Source organism: Cetorhinus maximus, chromosome 2 (assembly GCF_964194155.1).
Source record: "Cetorhinus maximus chromosome 2, sCetMax3.hap1.1, whole genome shotgun sequence".
Classification (NCBI taxonomy): domain Eukaryota; kingdom Metazoa; phylum Chordata; class Chondrichthyes; order Lamniformes; family Cetorhinidae; genus Cetorhinus; species Cetorhinus maximus.
This window is the reverse complement of record NC_135880.1, coordinates 66863661-66878341: the sequence shown is the minus strand read 5'-3', so window position 1 is coordinate 66878341 and position 14681 is coordinate 66863661. Positions and strand designations below refer to the sequence as shown.

The following is a 14681-nucleotide window of genomic DNA, read 5'->3' as shown; positions in this document are numbered from 1 at the left end:
GAACTTCACAGTGGGCCTCCACTGCATCCTAAAGGTGCTTGAGGGATGCATCATTAAACAGGGGAGCTGCAGTCTTCTTGCCTTTTGGGGCCAGGTCTTTGCAGCAGTCCTGGGCACACTGAGAGGTGTGCAAGCAGCTGCACTTTAAATATGGCACCCAGCGTGATGAAGCAGCGCGGTGATGGCATGGCAGGTGAATGAGAGCCTGCCTGCCATCGAAACTGTGTGTTTCCTGGGAATGCATAATTAATGCAGCGGGATTGAGATGATACGGCGTGAGAAGCTGCCATCACAGCCGGCGGATAAAATGTTGTTTCTCTCACCGTTACCACACTTAGTGCAAATCTGGGACAATTCCACCCTAAGGCTGAGAATGGAGGCTCAGGTAAGATCAGGGGGTAGGGAAGGCTTGGGGGGAGGCTGCTAAGGGAGCGATCAAGGTCTCGAGTCTTTGTGCTGTTGGGGTGTGTGGGTAAGTGCTGTTTCGAGTCTTCCAGGCTGCTTATTTGTAACTCTTCAATGGAGGAGGAGTCCACTTGGCTGGAGGTGAGGATGTAGATGGAGCTGAGGGAATGACTGGCTGAGGTCGCTTAGCAGAGCTCCCTGTGGGCCAACATAGAGATCATTAGAGCACAGTCAAAAGCAGGAGAGAGAGCACTCACAGTTTTGTTGAGAGAGGGATGGTGTGGTGCAGGATCCTCACGAGGGTGTTCGCCACCGACCTCACCGTTGCCACAGGCACGGTCCACATCCTCACCAATCAGCATGATGGCACGTTCCTCAAAGTGAGTGAGGAGCCTAACGTAGGCCACTCCACCATGCCCCACCCCCACCCCGGTCTGGGACCTCTTCCTGCTGATGTGAGCCAGCTTCTCCTGCATGAAAACAGATGGAGAGAGTGTGAGCAGGACACATGGCACTGCCTGGAATGTTTGTGTGGTGAATGGTGCCATGGACAGGATGAGGATGTGAGCTCCAGATGATATGAACCTGATGGAGATGTGAGGGTATGTGTGAGAGTTAGTGGTGTCGTCCCTTGAGGTGTGAGATCCCTGTGGATGTGTGATGGGTTTGTGAATGTGTGTGTTGAGAGTGATGAGAAGAGTGAATTACCCTGGAGGAGCAGATGCGACCATTCATCCTCTTCCTGCATTGAGTGGCTGTCCGCTTTTGCAGGGCATTGGCGCTGACCGCCGCTGCCACCGCCTCCAGTGCTGGATTAATGATGCTGCTGGCCATCCTGTGGCCAGAGAAAGGGAACAAAACATCACAGTGGGCCTCCACTGCGTCCTAAAGGTGCTCGAGGGACACATCATTAAACCAGGGAGCTGCAGTCTTTTTGCTTTTTGGGGCCATGTATTTGCAGCAGTCCTGGGCTGGAAGCACTGAGAGGCATGCACATGACTGCACGTTAAATATTGCTCCAGGCGTGGTGAAGCAGCGAGGTGATGGCGTGGCAGGCGAATGAACGCCTGTCTGCAATCAAAACTGTGTTTCCGGGGAATGCAGAATTAACGCGGCGGGATTGAGATGATACCACGTGGGAAGCCACCATTGCAGCCGACGGATAAAATGTCGTTTCTCCCACCTGCTACCGCACTTAGTGCAAATCTGGGACAATTCCACCCTAAGTCTAGGAACTAGAGGCCCAGGTAAGGTCAGGGGGGTCCCATGGCAGGGTGGGTAGGGAAGGCTTGGGAGGGTTGCAAAGGGTCATGGTCTGGGGAGAAAGGCTGGGGCAGGGGATGGGGAGGGAACTCCAGAGGCCACCGGACCTTAAGGAGGGGCTCCCAACTTCAGAACGGGGCTTCTGATGGAGATGCCCCACCCCCACCCCCACTTCCTGCCCAGGATATAACCTTGATGTATTTCAGGATTCCCTCACAGACGTTCAATCTTCCCACCATAGCAAAAATTGAGGATGGGCGGAAAATGGCCCTTAAGTGGATATTAATTGGCCACTTAAGGGCCTCAACTGTGGCAAGAGTGGGCTTCCCGTCCAAGGCCTTGCTGCCCCAGTGTAAAATCGCTGTGTGGTCGGGGCAGGCAGAAACTGGAGGGAATCCCATTTCTTCACATCGCCGCCCCTCTCCCAGCCTAAAAACCCTCTGGTGTGGGGAGTGTAAAATTCAGGCCATTCTCTGTGTGAAAACAATTCTCCTAATTTTCCTCTAGTTCTTTATTTTAAATCTATGACTTCTGGTTACCACTTGCCAGAGGAATTAGTTCTTAATTGTTCTATCAAATCCCTCATTGTTTTGAATTGAGGTTTTCCCTTAACCTTTTCTGCTTTAGGGAGAACAATCCCAGTTTCTACAATCTCTCAACATAACTAAAGACTCTCGTTCCCAGTACCATCTTTGTTAACTTCGTCCGTATCTGGTCAAAGATCTTGGAGTGTGGTGCCCAAAATTGTGCACACTAGTCCACCTGAGGCCTAACTACTGATTTTTTAAAGATTAGTATGCCTTCTTTATTTTAGTCTTCAATACCCCTATTCACAAAGCCTAGTATTCCATATGCTTTCTTGGCCAGTTATTAACTTTTCTTGCCATGTCCAAGGATTTGTGAATATGCCGAGGTCCCTCTGTTCCTGCAGCCCTTTTCCATGTTGTTTCTCCCAAAGTGCATCATTTCACATTATTCACGTTAAATTGCATCTGCCATGTATCTATCCATTTCACTAACCTTTAGCCTTCTGAAGTCTGCTACAATCCAGCTCACGCTCTATTACACTGCCAAGTTTTATATCATCCACAAACTTCAAAATTATATTACCTATACCCAAATCCAGTTCATTTAAATATAACAAGAAAAACTGATCGCTGGGGGTCACTACAGACCACCCTCCCCCACCCCCAGTCAGTAAAACATTCATTCACCATTGCTGTCTGCCTCTTATTCTTCAGCCACTTACAACCCAAACAGCTGATCTCTTGAATCCCTTTTGCTATTATTTTACAGTAAGTTTATTTGTTATATGGCACTTCATCAAATGCCATTTCTCTTAACTAACACAACCAAAATCAGATTCATTTACTGTTTTGGCTGCCATGTTTGCTTCCAAAACAACAGAAACAAAAAAAAGTAATCCATTAGTTGTAAAGTGCTGTGGGATATCCTGAAGATGTGATCAAAAGTTGTGGAAATGCAACTTCTTTGTTTAATGCAGTTGATGTGAAAGTGACCAAAGTGGTCATAATGAGGCTACCTGGCAACTGTATCAACAGAAACAGGTGGCCAGACATCTGTTTCTCCATATGGCTCCACTATGAATGTTTAGCTGAGCGCCAAGACTCACTAATGGATCAGCTTAGCAGGGGTCCGTTTTCACAAGCTGAAGTGGTGTTCACTTTGATTGATAACCTCTTTATGCAGTTATAATAAGATATTCTTTCTTTAATCAGTTTTTTCAATGTCTGTATGTTTATTTGGACAAGATTAAGAGTAGGGGTAAAGCTTCTGTCATTGAAACTATGAATGTCAGTGTCTGATTGAAACTTTTATAATGTTGTAAGAGCAGCAGTTTTTTTAAAGCAGATTTCTGAATGAATGCTTTCTCATGAGCATTTCAAGACTTGCCATTTTTATGATAAGGTTCAATGGTTCTGTACATATAGCATGCCGGGTGAGTTGGCATGCAGGATGCAAGGAGGTATGAAAGAGGCATGGGAAATATGATGGGGGATGGGGAACATGGGGTGAGCAGGGGGATGTGAGCAGTCATGGGCAGGTCATGAGGGATAAGAGAGTGCATGGGAGGTATGAGGGGGCATGGAAGGGGTATGGGGGATATGAGGGAGCATGGGAGATATGAGGGGGGCATGGAGGGGACATAGGAGGCATGGAGGGGCATATGGAGTGGGTGAGAGGGGTGAGGGCTAGAAGATCTAACACTCTTTAATACAACTCGACTGAAGTGCCAGAGAACCGAGGCAGGCCTTCTAGCCAGCCTGCCTCTGCACTCACACTCTGAACTGCTCCAATTGTCGGTGGGCCTGACTCGATCCTGCCCCCACCCCTCTGGAACAAAACTACAGAGTGCAGGGGCTATTTATATGGAGACGGATCTGCACAGTTGGGAAATTTCCTGACTTGAGCTTCCCACCTCAATAGCGGAAATCTGGTCCTTTATCTTTGTAACAGTTGCACAGAGGACAGATATAAATAAGGGATAGCCTGCATTGCTTTGTTCAAGAGAAATTGTGCCCGAGGAACCTGTTTGGGTTCTTTGGTGAAGCAAAAGAGAGAGCTGACAAAGGTATTGTTGGCTGGGAGTAAACACTGGTCTTCTTTACAAAGAAAAATCCATGGATTCTTTTACATACACCTGATCAGACAAATATGACCCCCCTGAGCAAGAGAACACCTCTGATAATATAATAGTCTCTCATTTTTGCACCAGCATGTCAGTCTAAATCCATAATGGACCTTGATCCCACAAACTTCTGATGCTGAAGCACAAGTACCGTCAGCCCAGCCACCTTGATAATTGGATACTGCTATGGACGCAGAGAAAAACACCACCTTACTGCACCAGTGAAACATTTTTGTACTTCACATTAAGTGAAATTAATAATTTAATGACAATTTGTAGGTGGTTGTGTGCTGTGGAGCAGCATAGTCTGGATATTGATGAAAAACCAACATTCTTAGTTAACTGTGCTCGGGCAACTAACATGATATAGAGCTGAATTTTATCAGAAGTGATTCCACTGCCGGACTGAAACCAGGTCGCCACACGGGTCTGTGGGTGTCAGGGCCCTGTGGCAGCATTTTACTGATAGTGGCCAATTAAGAGGCTACTGTCATGGCCACTGTCAAATTGAGGATAGCAGCCCACTTCTCAGAGCTGCTGGTTCAATCAGAGGGCCAGCAGATAGCCACTGCTGAGGCTGCAGGAAAAAGGAGAGGCCTCCTCCATGCCAAGGCACCCTTGAAGAGAAGGTAAGTTTGTTTAAGGTGGGTGCTAGGGTGAATCAGGCAGGGTCCGGTGATGAGGGAGGTGCATGGTCCATCGGCAATGCTGTTGCTGTGGGCACTCATTGCCGCTGGGAGGCCTCTCCGTAGGTCATGGAGCAGCCATAAATTTGCCATACAAGTGGGAGAGAGTGCTGTTTTCTTTCCATGAGGCTGAAAGTGCGGAGAGCCTGGAAAAATTTAATCCTCCCAGCATGGCCACTCTTCCATTGCAGTTTGTGATTTTTGGGTCCAAGATGTACCCCTACTGGCATTAGCACCTGCCAAGACCATGCAATTGAAATGACCTCCAAATGACCTCACACACTGGCAGGATCAGAGGTCACCAGCAGGAGCACCCCAGTAACTGAACTAAGTTGTGTGCCCTGTGGATTTCCAACCTTCCTTCGTTCTATCTTGTCACAAGGCATCCCTTATGTGACAAACAGTCAATGGGCAATCCCTTAAAATATGGGACAGTTAGTTACCTGTAGCTAAGTATTCAAAATTTGTAAAAAGGAAAACCTAGAAAATTAATTCACTGCATTCATATAAATACCACTAATAAATTTTTAAAAAGCTATCAATAATGTGTTTGTGTGTGCTGTAGTGAAATATAATTTGGCTGGACTGTACTGTAAGTTTCTTATTGTGATGCATAAAAACACAAAACATGATGCAAAACCAAATAAACAGTGCAGGAATGAAAAAAATAAAGTTAAAGTGCAGAAATGTTAAATTGCAGCAGTTAATCAAAATACTGAATTTAAGCATTTACATGTTAAATGCTTCACTGCATTTTTATCTCTTATTGAGGTCCTGAATCTACTCAGATATAACTCTTGAAAACCTCTCCCCTGGGTCTAGAGTGGCAGGTGAAACATGCTGTAAAGTAAGAGAAAAAGTTTAAGCCTGAAATTAGTTGGGAACTTCCAAAACAGATGACAAAACATCTCCAAGCTAACCATCTCCTGCAAGAAATTGCATTCTCTATGTTGCCTGCAATAAAACAGCCTGCCAGTTCATCGGACCCACAGATGCCAACAGCCAAAGTCTTGACAAATGACGAATTTGTCCTTTGGCTGTGTGCCTTATTCCACATTCCCTCTGATATCTCAATACCATCTGGCAGTTTCACCTGTAAGTAAAATCAGAGACATAATCAGTATCCTACATGTAAAATAGATTAACTACAGACTCTATGTGAGATTATTCAACAGTTCAGTCTCAATCAATGACAATTCATTAGTGATGGAGGCAAGTTTAATAATGCACTTACCATCATAATGATCTTTCACTTTTTGCTGAAATCAACATTGGCTATCTAATGTTTTGAAAACTAATTCTAAGAATCATTACCTTGTCATCAATTGCAATGTACAACTGCTCACTGGCCTCTTCATGCTCTATATAGGGGGCTTGCTGACTCTGGGTGGTGCAGGCATCTCCAACACTCTTTCCTTGTGTGGCGCTGGTGCATCACCTCACCTTGCATCATAATGAAAAATAATTTGCATCATTCATACATCAGTTTTGGGAGGCCATTGCACTGAAAGAGGTGTACTATGTAACTTTAAAATACAAGTTGTATCTCACCTATTTTTGACAGTTCCATAATTTGTGGTTCATAGCCTCCAATTGTTTTGCCTTGGACTGGGAGGCTATGAAATCTTCCTTGCAGCCATTCTCTCTTCCGTTGTTGCTCTCAGGCCTCTGACGCAGGCAGACTTCTCCTTAATTCTGCCAGAGAGAACATACCTTTGAAAACATTTTTCTTTGATTTGAGATCTCATAAACCATTCACAACAGAAAACAATGAGAAGATATTTATCCTGGATGGTCTCTCTGTCCACTGCGGGTGTATTGTCACCACTGCTGTTGTCCTAGACAGTGCTGTTCACAATGTTGGTCACCCTGAACCTTGGGGCACTCTGTACCTTCCATCTGATCTCTTTATGGGTGTCTATGGATCAAGAACAATTTAAATGGAATTACATGGCATATTTTACATTTACCTGTCTAGTCATTTGAAGCATTCTATCAGGCAAATGGTTTCCAAAATTCACAAATCTTCTCACCCGTTTTGATGAAGGGAATGTTTCCTTATATCTTTGAAATCTACGTGTGAGAATCATAGAAAGCTTATGGTAAAGAAAGAAGCCAGTTGGCCCATCGCATCTGAACCTGCTGAAAAGCAAGCTACCCAGCCTAATCCCACTTTCCAGCATTTGGTCTATAGTCCTGCAGGTTACGGCACTTGAGGTGCATATCCAGACACCTTATAAATGAGTTGAGAGTTTCTGCCTCTACTACCCTTTCAGGCAGTGAGTTCCAGACCCCAACAACCCTCTGGGTGAAAAATGTTTTTCTCATCTCCCTTCTAATCATTCTACCAATCATTCCAACTAGTCACTGACCTCTCTGCTAAAAGTATTGAGTTAAACTCCAAGGAGAATTAACAATTGGCTGCATGAGGATGAGCTGTGAACTCGAAATCCAATTTCTTCTCACCCTCTTGTAGTCCACCACTGTTTGATGGGATCCATCGCACCATACAGGGATGTATGTTGCTGATGTGATGCTGCACAATTTAACAGGTATACTGTTGATTGAAGAATTAATTAAGGCAAACCCTGACAGGTGGTGAAGAATTAAGTGAAAAAAGAGACCTACCTGTGAAAAAAGAGCAAAGATGTTATTTGAATGTGTAAAGAAGTTATATTGAAAGAACTCCATATCCTCAGACCTATGCCCAGGAAAACTGTCAAATCCTCACCCCCCTCCTCACTGAGAAAATTCAAAAAAACAATTTTTCCCTCCTTCACACAGAATGCAACACTGCAGGGGCTGTGACACACTGCTGAGTGACAAACACTGTGGCCGATCAGGAAATATTGAGAGTGAGGGAAGTACCGGGGCGGGTGGGAGGCGGCTATTACCAGTGATGGGGGACAGATGGCCTGCAGAGGGAAAGGGCAGCCAGAGATTATCTTCCCCCATTGTATTTGTGTGTTTATTTGGAATGCTAGTCATTTCTTATGTTCCTAGCTTGTATTTGCTTATTTTTTATGTTCATTTGCATTTGTATTATTTTGAGTTTTGTTCCACTTATATTTTCAACTCATGTACTTAATTGATGCCCATGTAGGGTTTATCATTATTAATTCTTGACAGGGGTTACCAGAGAATGTGAGGATAATTCCTAATCAGTTTACAATTCAGGAATGCTACCACTGAGTTACAATTGACACCATACTGTAGCAACTAAGATACTTATGGCAATGGTTACTCTCGTAATGGCTTTTCTCATGCTGCTCACTGAGAAAAATCCTTTTGATTTTTTTTTCCTAGACTGAAAAATTTTCAGTATAAAACAATTTACATTTTGCCATTATGTGACCCTTTGTGTGTGACTGTACTCAAAAAAAATCTTCAAAGAGTTAAATGCACAGTCTTAATAAACTTGTATCTGTGTAACGCATTCATATATGTGAGGTGAGGAATTAAATATCATTATGCTCTTTGTAACATGTTGCAAACTTGATGTGAAAACGTGTACTGCCACACCAATGCCTTTTTGTCTTACTGAGGCAGTCTTTTAATTCAATCCAGTTGGCTTCAACAGGTACAACTTCTAGTTCAAAGAATCATTGAAGCAGCTACGTGGCAACTGGCTCCACTTAATTCCAACTGGTTCCAGGTTGCCTGTCAACTTGTTCCAGCAGAAGCCAACTGGTCCCAGTAAGATTCAAATGGTAACAGTTGAAGTCAACTGGACACGTAGAATCACAACAGGTTTTCCATTGTATGCGGCAGTTAAACCAGTAAGCACACCAAGTGGTTCCAGTAAGATTCAGATGCCCCTGTTAAATCCAACTGGACAATTAGGGGCATCTAAATCAGCTGATGTCCAGTTATAATCTACAGTTATTTTAGTTAAACTGGTTGTGATTTGTTATTCTGGTAGAAATTGTTATGGTCAGTTGGATTTCCCAACTGGCGGTAACTGATTTTTCCATGAGGGCAATTTTAATTAAGTCTATTATATGTTCATCAACACCTAAAAAGAGAGAAGAGAAGGCCAAACCCTTCCATTTGAACTATCAATAATGATGATGGGTCTCCACCTGAAATATTAATCCATTGTTTCTTCCATAAGAACATTGAAAATAGGAGCAGGAGACCATATGGCCCCTCGAGCCACCTCCACCATTCAACGCAATCATGGCTGATCATCAGCCTTAACTCCACTTCCCGACTATATTCCTTGATTCCCTAAGAGATCAAAAATCTAACTATCTTAGCCTTAAATATATTAAAAGAAGGAGAATCCACAACCCTCTGGGTAGAGAATTCCAAAGATTCACGACCCTTTGAGGGAAGAAATTTCTCCCCATCTCAGTCCTAAATGATCAATATCCCTTATGCTGAGACTGTGCACCCGTGTTATAGATTCCTGATTCAGAAGGAATAATCTCTCAGTGCCTACCCTGTCAGGCTCTTTCAGAAGCTTTTATGTTCCAATGATATCACCTCTCATCCTTTTAAACTCCAGAGAGTATAGGCCCAATTTAGTTAGCCTTGCATCATAGGACAACCCTGTCATTCCAGGAATCAACCTGGTGAACATTTCTTGCACCTCCAAAGCAAGTATACCTTTCCTTAAAAATGGAGACACTGTCAGACCCTTGGGTACACCTAGCATTTTTTCTTTCTCTGAAATAAGTATCCAGGATTCACTGTTGAAACAAAAATGTTCAGGAAAGAATTCAATAGAAACAAAGAAAAGAATATGAAATCTTAGGACGGAACTTTCCATTGATGAGACTAAGTCAGTACTGGCAACTCCGCCAAAAATGACACCCACTGCAGGTAGAGGATGAATGATCTCATCCGCTCCACCAGGGTAAGTCATCCTTCAACTCCCTCCAATATCAAACTCTCATCATGGCATCATGCACTCAGATGGTGACTCTCTTCAGGAATCTCACACAACCATTAACAGGGGACACATATCAACACTCGTTCTCTCACCAATACTTTCACATCACCACCATCCCATCTATCATGTTGCTCACACTCCATCCTCTGGACCTTCTGGGGAGGGCTCACCACACAAAGGGGCATGTATCTCACCCAACCTCTGCTCCATCCCTTCTCATCACATGCCTTTCTTTCTTCTTCATACAGGCCAAGCTGGTGCACAACAGGCACGTTGGAGCACAGACTGGGGGAGGGACAACCAACATCATTGACCTCACTGAGCTTGAGGAGGCTGCAGCCGAGCTGGTGGAGGAGGGCAGGGATCACTCCTGTGGGGAAGGGGAGGTCGGCCTCTCCCAGCAATTTGGCATGGATCACAGCTCCATCACTTCACCTAATCCTGATGATCACAGTGAGTCACATGCAGTCTTATCTAGCTCATGTCATTAACTGAAACTCTATTTTCTATTTTCTAGGCACTAGCAGACCGAGGCCCCCAAGCCAGTCCAGCACCAATGCAAGCCTGCAGACCATATCCGAAGAGGAAGCTCTGAAAGAACCATCACGGCATTCACACACACCCTCCACCAGCTCAGAGACACACACGTCAGTTGGGCACAGCTGTAGATTAGGCTCGGGCTCACTTTCTGGAGAACGCCTCACTGACATGTCCCCACAATAGTTGGAGGCAGGAACAGCCCAGGTCTCCGGCACTCGGAGAGCCTCTGGAGACCAGCCTCCCACTCAGTCCGAGTCAGATAATGAGCCTCTGGAAGCAGCCGCCAGATCATTGCTGGAGATGCAACAACAGGCGGCAGAACATCAGGCAGAGATTTGACAGTCACTCAGCAGACCAGAGTGAATGATGGAGGAGTCCGTCCGCGTTCTGTCTGATGTTGTGGCTCCAACATGCAAGTGCCTCGAGGTCACCATGGGAAGACTGGCGACCATCATGGAGACCTTGGTCCAACAGGTCTTGCTGGATTTGCGCTCAGCCCTGAACTCCATGGCCACACAGCCTGGTGGGCATCATAAAGATGTAGGTGACATGGGGACAAGGCACCTTGACCTCCCTCCAGAGCACCATCTCCTGCAGGAGTCAGGTTGGGGATTTCGGGCACCCACAGGGAGGACTGTCAGCCCAACACCCCAGGGGTCTCCTCTCAGGACACTGCAAACGTGTGCAGCTGCTCATAGCCCCCTCTGCCTGTGACTCCATCCACTCCAGATTCTCATGCTGCCAAGGGCGCTTCTGCCCCTGAGCAGGTGACCCTTAATAGGCCAGGGCCATCCAGGCCTCAGGCCACCTGCCAAAGTCATCGCAGACATCAGGACATAGCAGTCAGCAGGCTGCCTGCACCTCTGCTGCGAATGTCGGGGCTGCACCCAGGCATAGGGGTAAGGAAAGTAAAGAAAAATTGATGTGACTTTTGTGTCACGGGTATACTTCTGTGAATATGTTTGATGGTTATGTGAATGTTCTTGGCAACTGTACGCGTTGTGATTTTGTACGTTGGAATCCTCTTACTTCGAGGTTTAGCCTTGTTCCCAATCAGTGATAGTGCCCCACTGTGAGACTCACATTCCTGTGATGTCAACCTCAGTTGAACTCGTCTCCACACCCTTGTGTGATGTCAGGGAGATGTGTTTAAATCTTTATTGGAAATGTGCGATGTAAGCGTTTCTAACCCTTCTTCCTCAAGGGACACCATTGAGTGAGGGCAGCTCATCAGCATTGATATTCTAGCAGCATTTGTGTCTCCTCAGTGGTAGTGGCAGAAGAAAAGAGACGCACAGGAGGAGATCCCTTGGCATGTCCACATCTCAGTTGCAGCAGTATTTGCATTAGAATGAGGCAAAGGCTTCACGTCTTCTCTTGCATCGCTCTTGTTCCTCAGTGGACTCTCAGTTCCCAGAGCTCAATCACTCACAGGGCCCCATGGACCAAAGCAAAGATCATGGCCTTGTGAATCATGACGTCAGAATGCGCAAGTATGAATAAGGGACTCGTTCTCACTGCAAATGGGTGGACATCCCCCGAGATGAAGGAAAATGGCATTGAGTGCTGGGACAGATGTGACCATATTCCCTCACTTAATTTTACCCTTCCTGCAACCTGTTGGCAATTAGTGTATCTCGGGCACGTCTCCCACATCTTCCTTCCTCCATGGCATGATCGCGCTCATACTGACCCTCAGCAGGCTCTTGAGGTTCCTGAGCCTCCAGATCTTCATCCTCCGATGAGTTCTCATCCTCCTCCAGTTTATCCTCTGGCAGGGATTCACCCATTTACATTGTCAGATTGTGAAGGGCACAACACACTGCGATGATGGGGGATACCCCATCGGAAGCGTATTGTAGCGAGTCACCTCAGCGTTGCAAGCATCTGAAGTGCATCTTCAGAAGCCCTATGGTCCGCTCTATAAGGGAGCATGTGGAGCTGTGAGCAGCTTGGTACCTTTCCTCAGAAGGACTTTAAGGGCAACGCACTGGTGTCATCAGCCAGCATTTCAGTGGACAACCCTTATTCCCAAGCAGCCATCCCTGCAAATGTAATAGCTCCTCAAAAATCCCAACCACCTGGGAATGACTCAGGGTGTCAGAGTTTTGGCAGCTCCCAGGGTAACATGCACAAATATACAGTTTGTGCTTCCAGTGATCCCACACCAGTTGTACATTGATGGAATGATAGCCCTTGTGGTTTATAAACATTAGGGACTGCTGCCATGGAGCCCGTATAGCCACATGGGCGCAGTCTATGCACCCTGCACCCTTGGGAAGCCTGAGATGGTGGCAAAGCCAGTGAACGTTTGAGGACTCTGGGTCTATACTCGATGGAATTTAGAAGGATGAGGGGGGATCAGATTGAAACTTACAGAATACTGAAAGGCCTGGATAGACTGGACATGGGGAAGATGTTTCCATTAGTAGGAGAGACTAGGACCCGAAGGCACAGCCTCAGAGTAAAGGGAAGACCTTTTAGAACAGAGATGAGGAGAAACTTCTTTAGCCAGAGAGTGGTGAATCTATGGAATTCATTGCCACAGAAGGCTGTGGAGGCCAGGTCATTGAGGGTATTTAAGACCGAGATAATAGGTTCTTGATTGGTAAGGGGATCAAAGGTTACGGGGAGAAGGCGGGAGAATGGGGTTGAGAAACCTATCAGCCATGATTGAATGGCGGAGCAGACTCGATGGGCCGAATGGCCTAATTTCTGCTCCTATGTCTTATGGTCTTATGGTCTTATGAATCTTGCAACCTGGCTATCTTTGTTCAGAGCAGATCTGACATAATGATGGGCCTTCCTGTAAAGGGCATTTGTGACCTCCTTTATACATTGAGGTGTTGCGGACTGTGAGATGCCGCACAGGTCCCCTGCTGATTCTTGCATAGAACTAGAGGCCAAGAAATTGAGTGCTGTGGTCACCTTCAAAGCCACTGGCAGGGGGTACCCTTCAACTCTATGTGGCATCAGGTCTTCATGAAGAATTTGGCATATGTGATGTACGAGAGCTCAGGACAAGCCCGGACGTGCACAGCATTGCCTCTCACTCATTTGTAAACAGGAGACTCTTCTATGATAAACCCTAGGTCTGGCGAGTCACCCTCATTGTCTAGGACTCTCCTCCTGACCTTCCTGTTCATGCTGTGGCTCCTCTTGGCCATGTCCCTCCTGCTGGAGCTGCACACGGAGTCACCTCTCCCTCCTTCGTCTCCTCCATTGCATTAGGCCCCTGATAAAGGCAGCATTGAGCCCTGAAACTATATCTGCTTTTGCCTTTTCTCTGAAAGGAAACATTGAAGACATTAATGATTCAAGGGGCAAGAAAGTGAAGCTCAGAAGATGACACATTTGGAAACCGTAAGGGTCTATAGTTTTTCCTGACCGACTTGCATGGTGGCTGATGCTGCCTTGCCCAGAGGCACTAGCACACACACCAAGGTGACCAAGATGGCATCGCAGATATGTAGCATATTGAGCCCTGCATGGGATGCTAAAGTTTAATTGAGATGAGTGACCCAGCTTAGCTCTGTGCTCCTTCTGGTGGCGGCGAGGGGAGCAAGTGGTTAAAAATGTCATCTCATCTCCAATGGATGATCATCCGGAACTGCTCCAGTTTCCTAATTAAGAGGAACAAGCAGGTCTATAGCACTGAGCCCAACAACCTGAAGTCCAGAAACACTTTCTGTTACAATGGGCTTATTCACTGCAAAACTGTAAGTGTAGAACCAGCAGCTGACGGAAAAAGTGTGGTGGTTGTCCTCAAAAAGCGGGCAGGTCAACGCAAACCAGCAACATCCTATGAAAAGATCACCATCAACAAGAATGGCCACACCACCCTAAACAGTTTGCGACACTTCACCCATAAGAACAGTTACCAAAGGATCTTTGCATGGCTGCACTTCGGGCCAGTGCTATTCTGAAGAGTCAGAAACCAGTTGTGGTCAAGAAGAAGCGCACTCGGGCTACCAAGATTGCATGAACTTGTAAATGATTTGACATGATTCATAATAAAGGAAAATTTTAAGTAAAAAAAAACTCTGATGTGCCATATTAATGACCAATCAGTTGCTCATGGTCAATGAATGGATGCCCTTTGGCCCGTTAGGAATGTCAAATCTGCGATAAGGTGACAGGCCTTCATTAATGGAATGCCATATATGATGTAGCTGTGCCTCCTTCACTTTGCTTGTATTCCCAAATTCTACATTCCTATGTGTTACTCTTGAGATTTAGT

General features: G+C 45.8%; 1 pseudogene; it reads left to right on the top strand.

The window, feature by feature from the left end:
- Positions 1 to 14014: 14014 nt before the first annotated feature.
- Positions 14015 to 14480, top strand: LOC144690373 (large ribosomal subunit protein eL28 pseudogene; annotated as a pseudogene).
- The last annotated feature ends 201 nt before the right edge of the window (positions 14481 to 14681 follow it).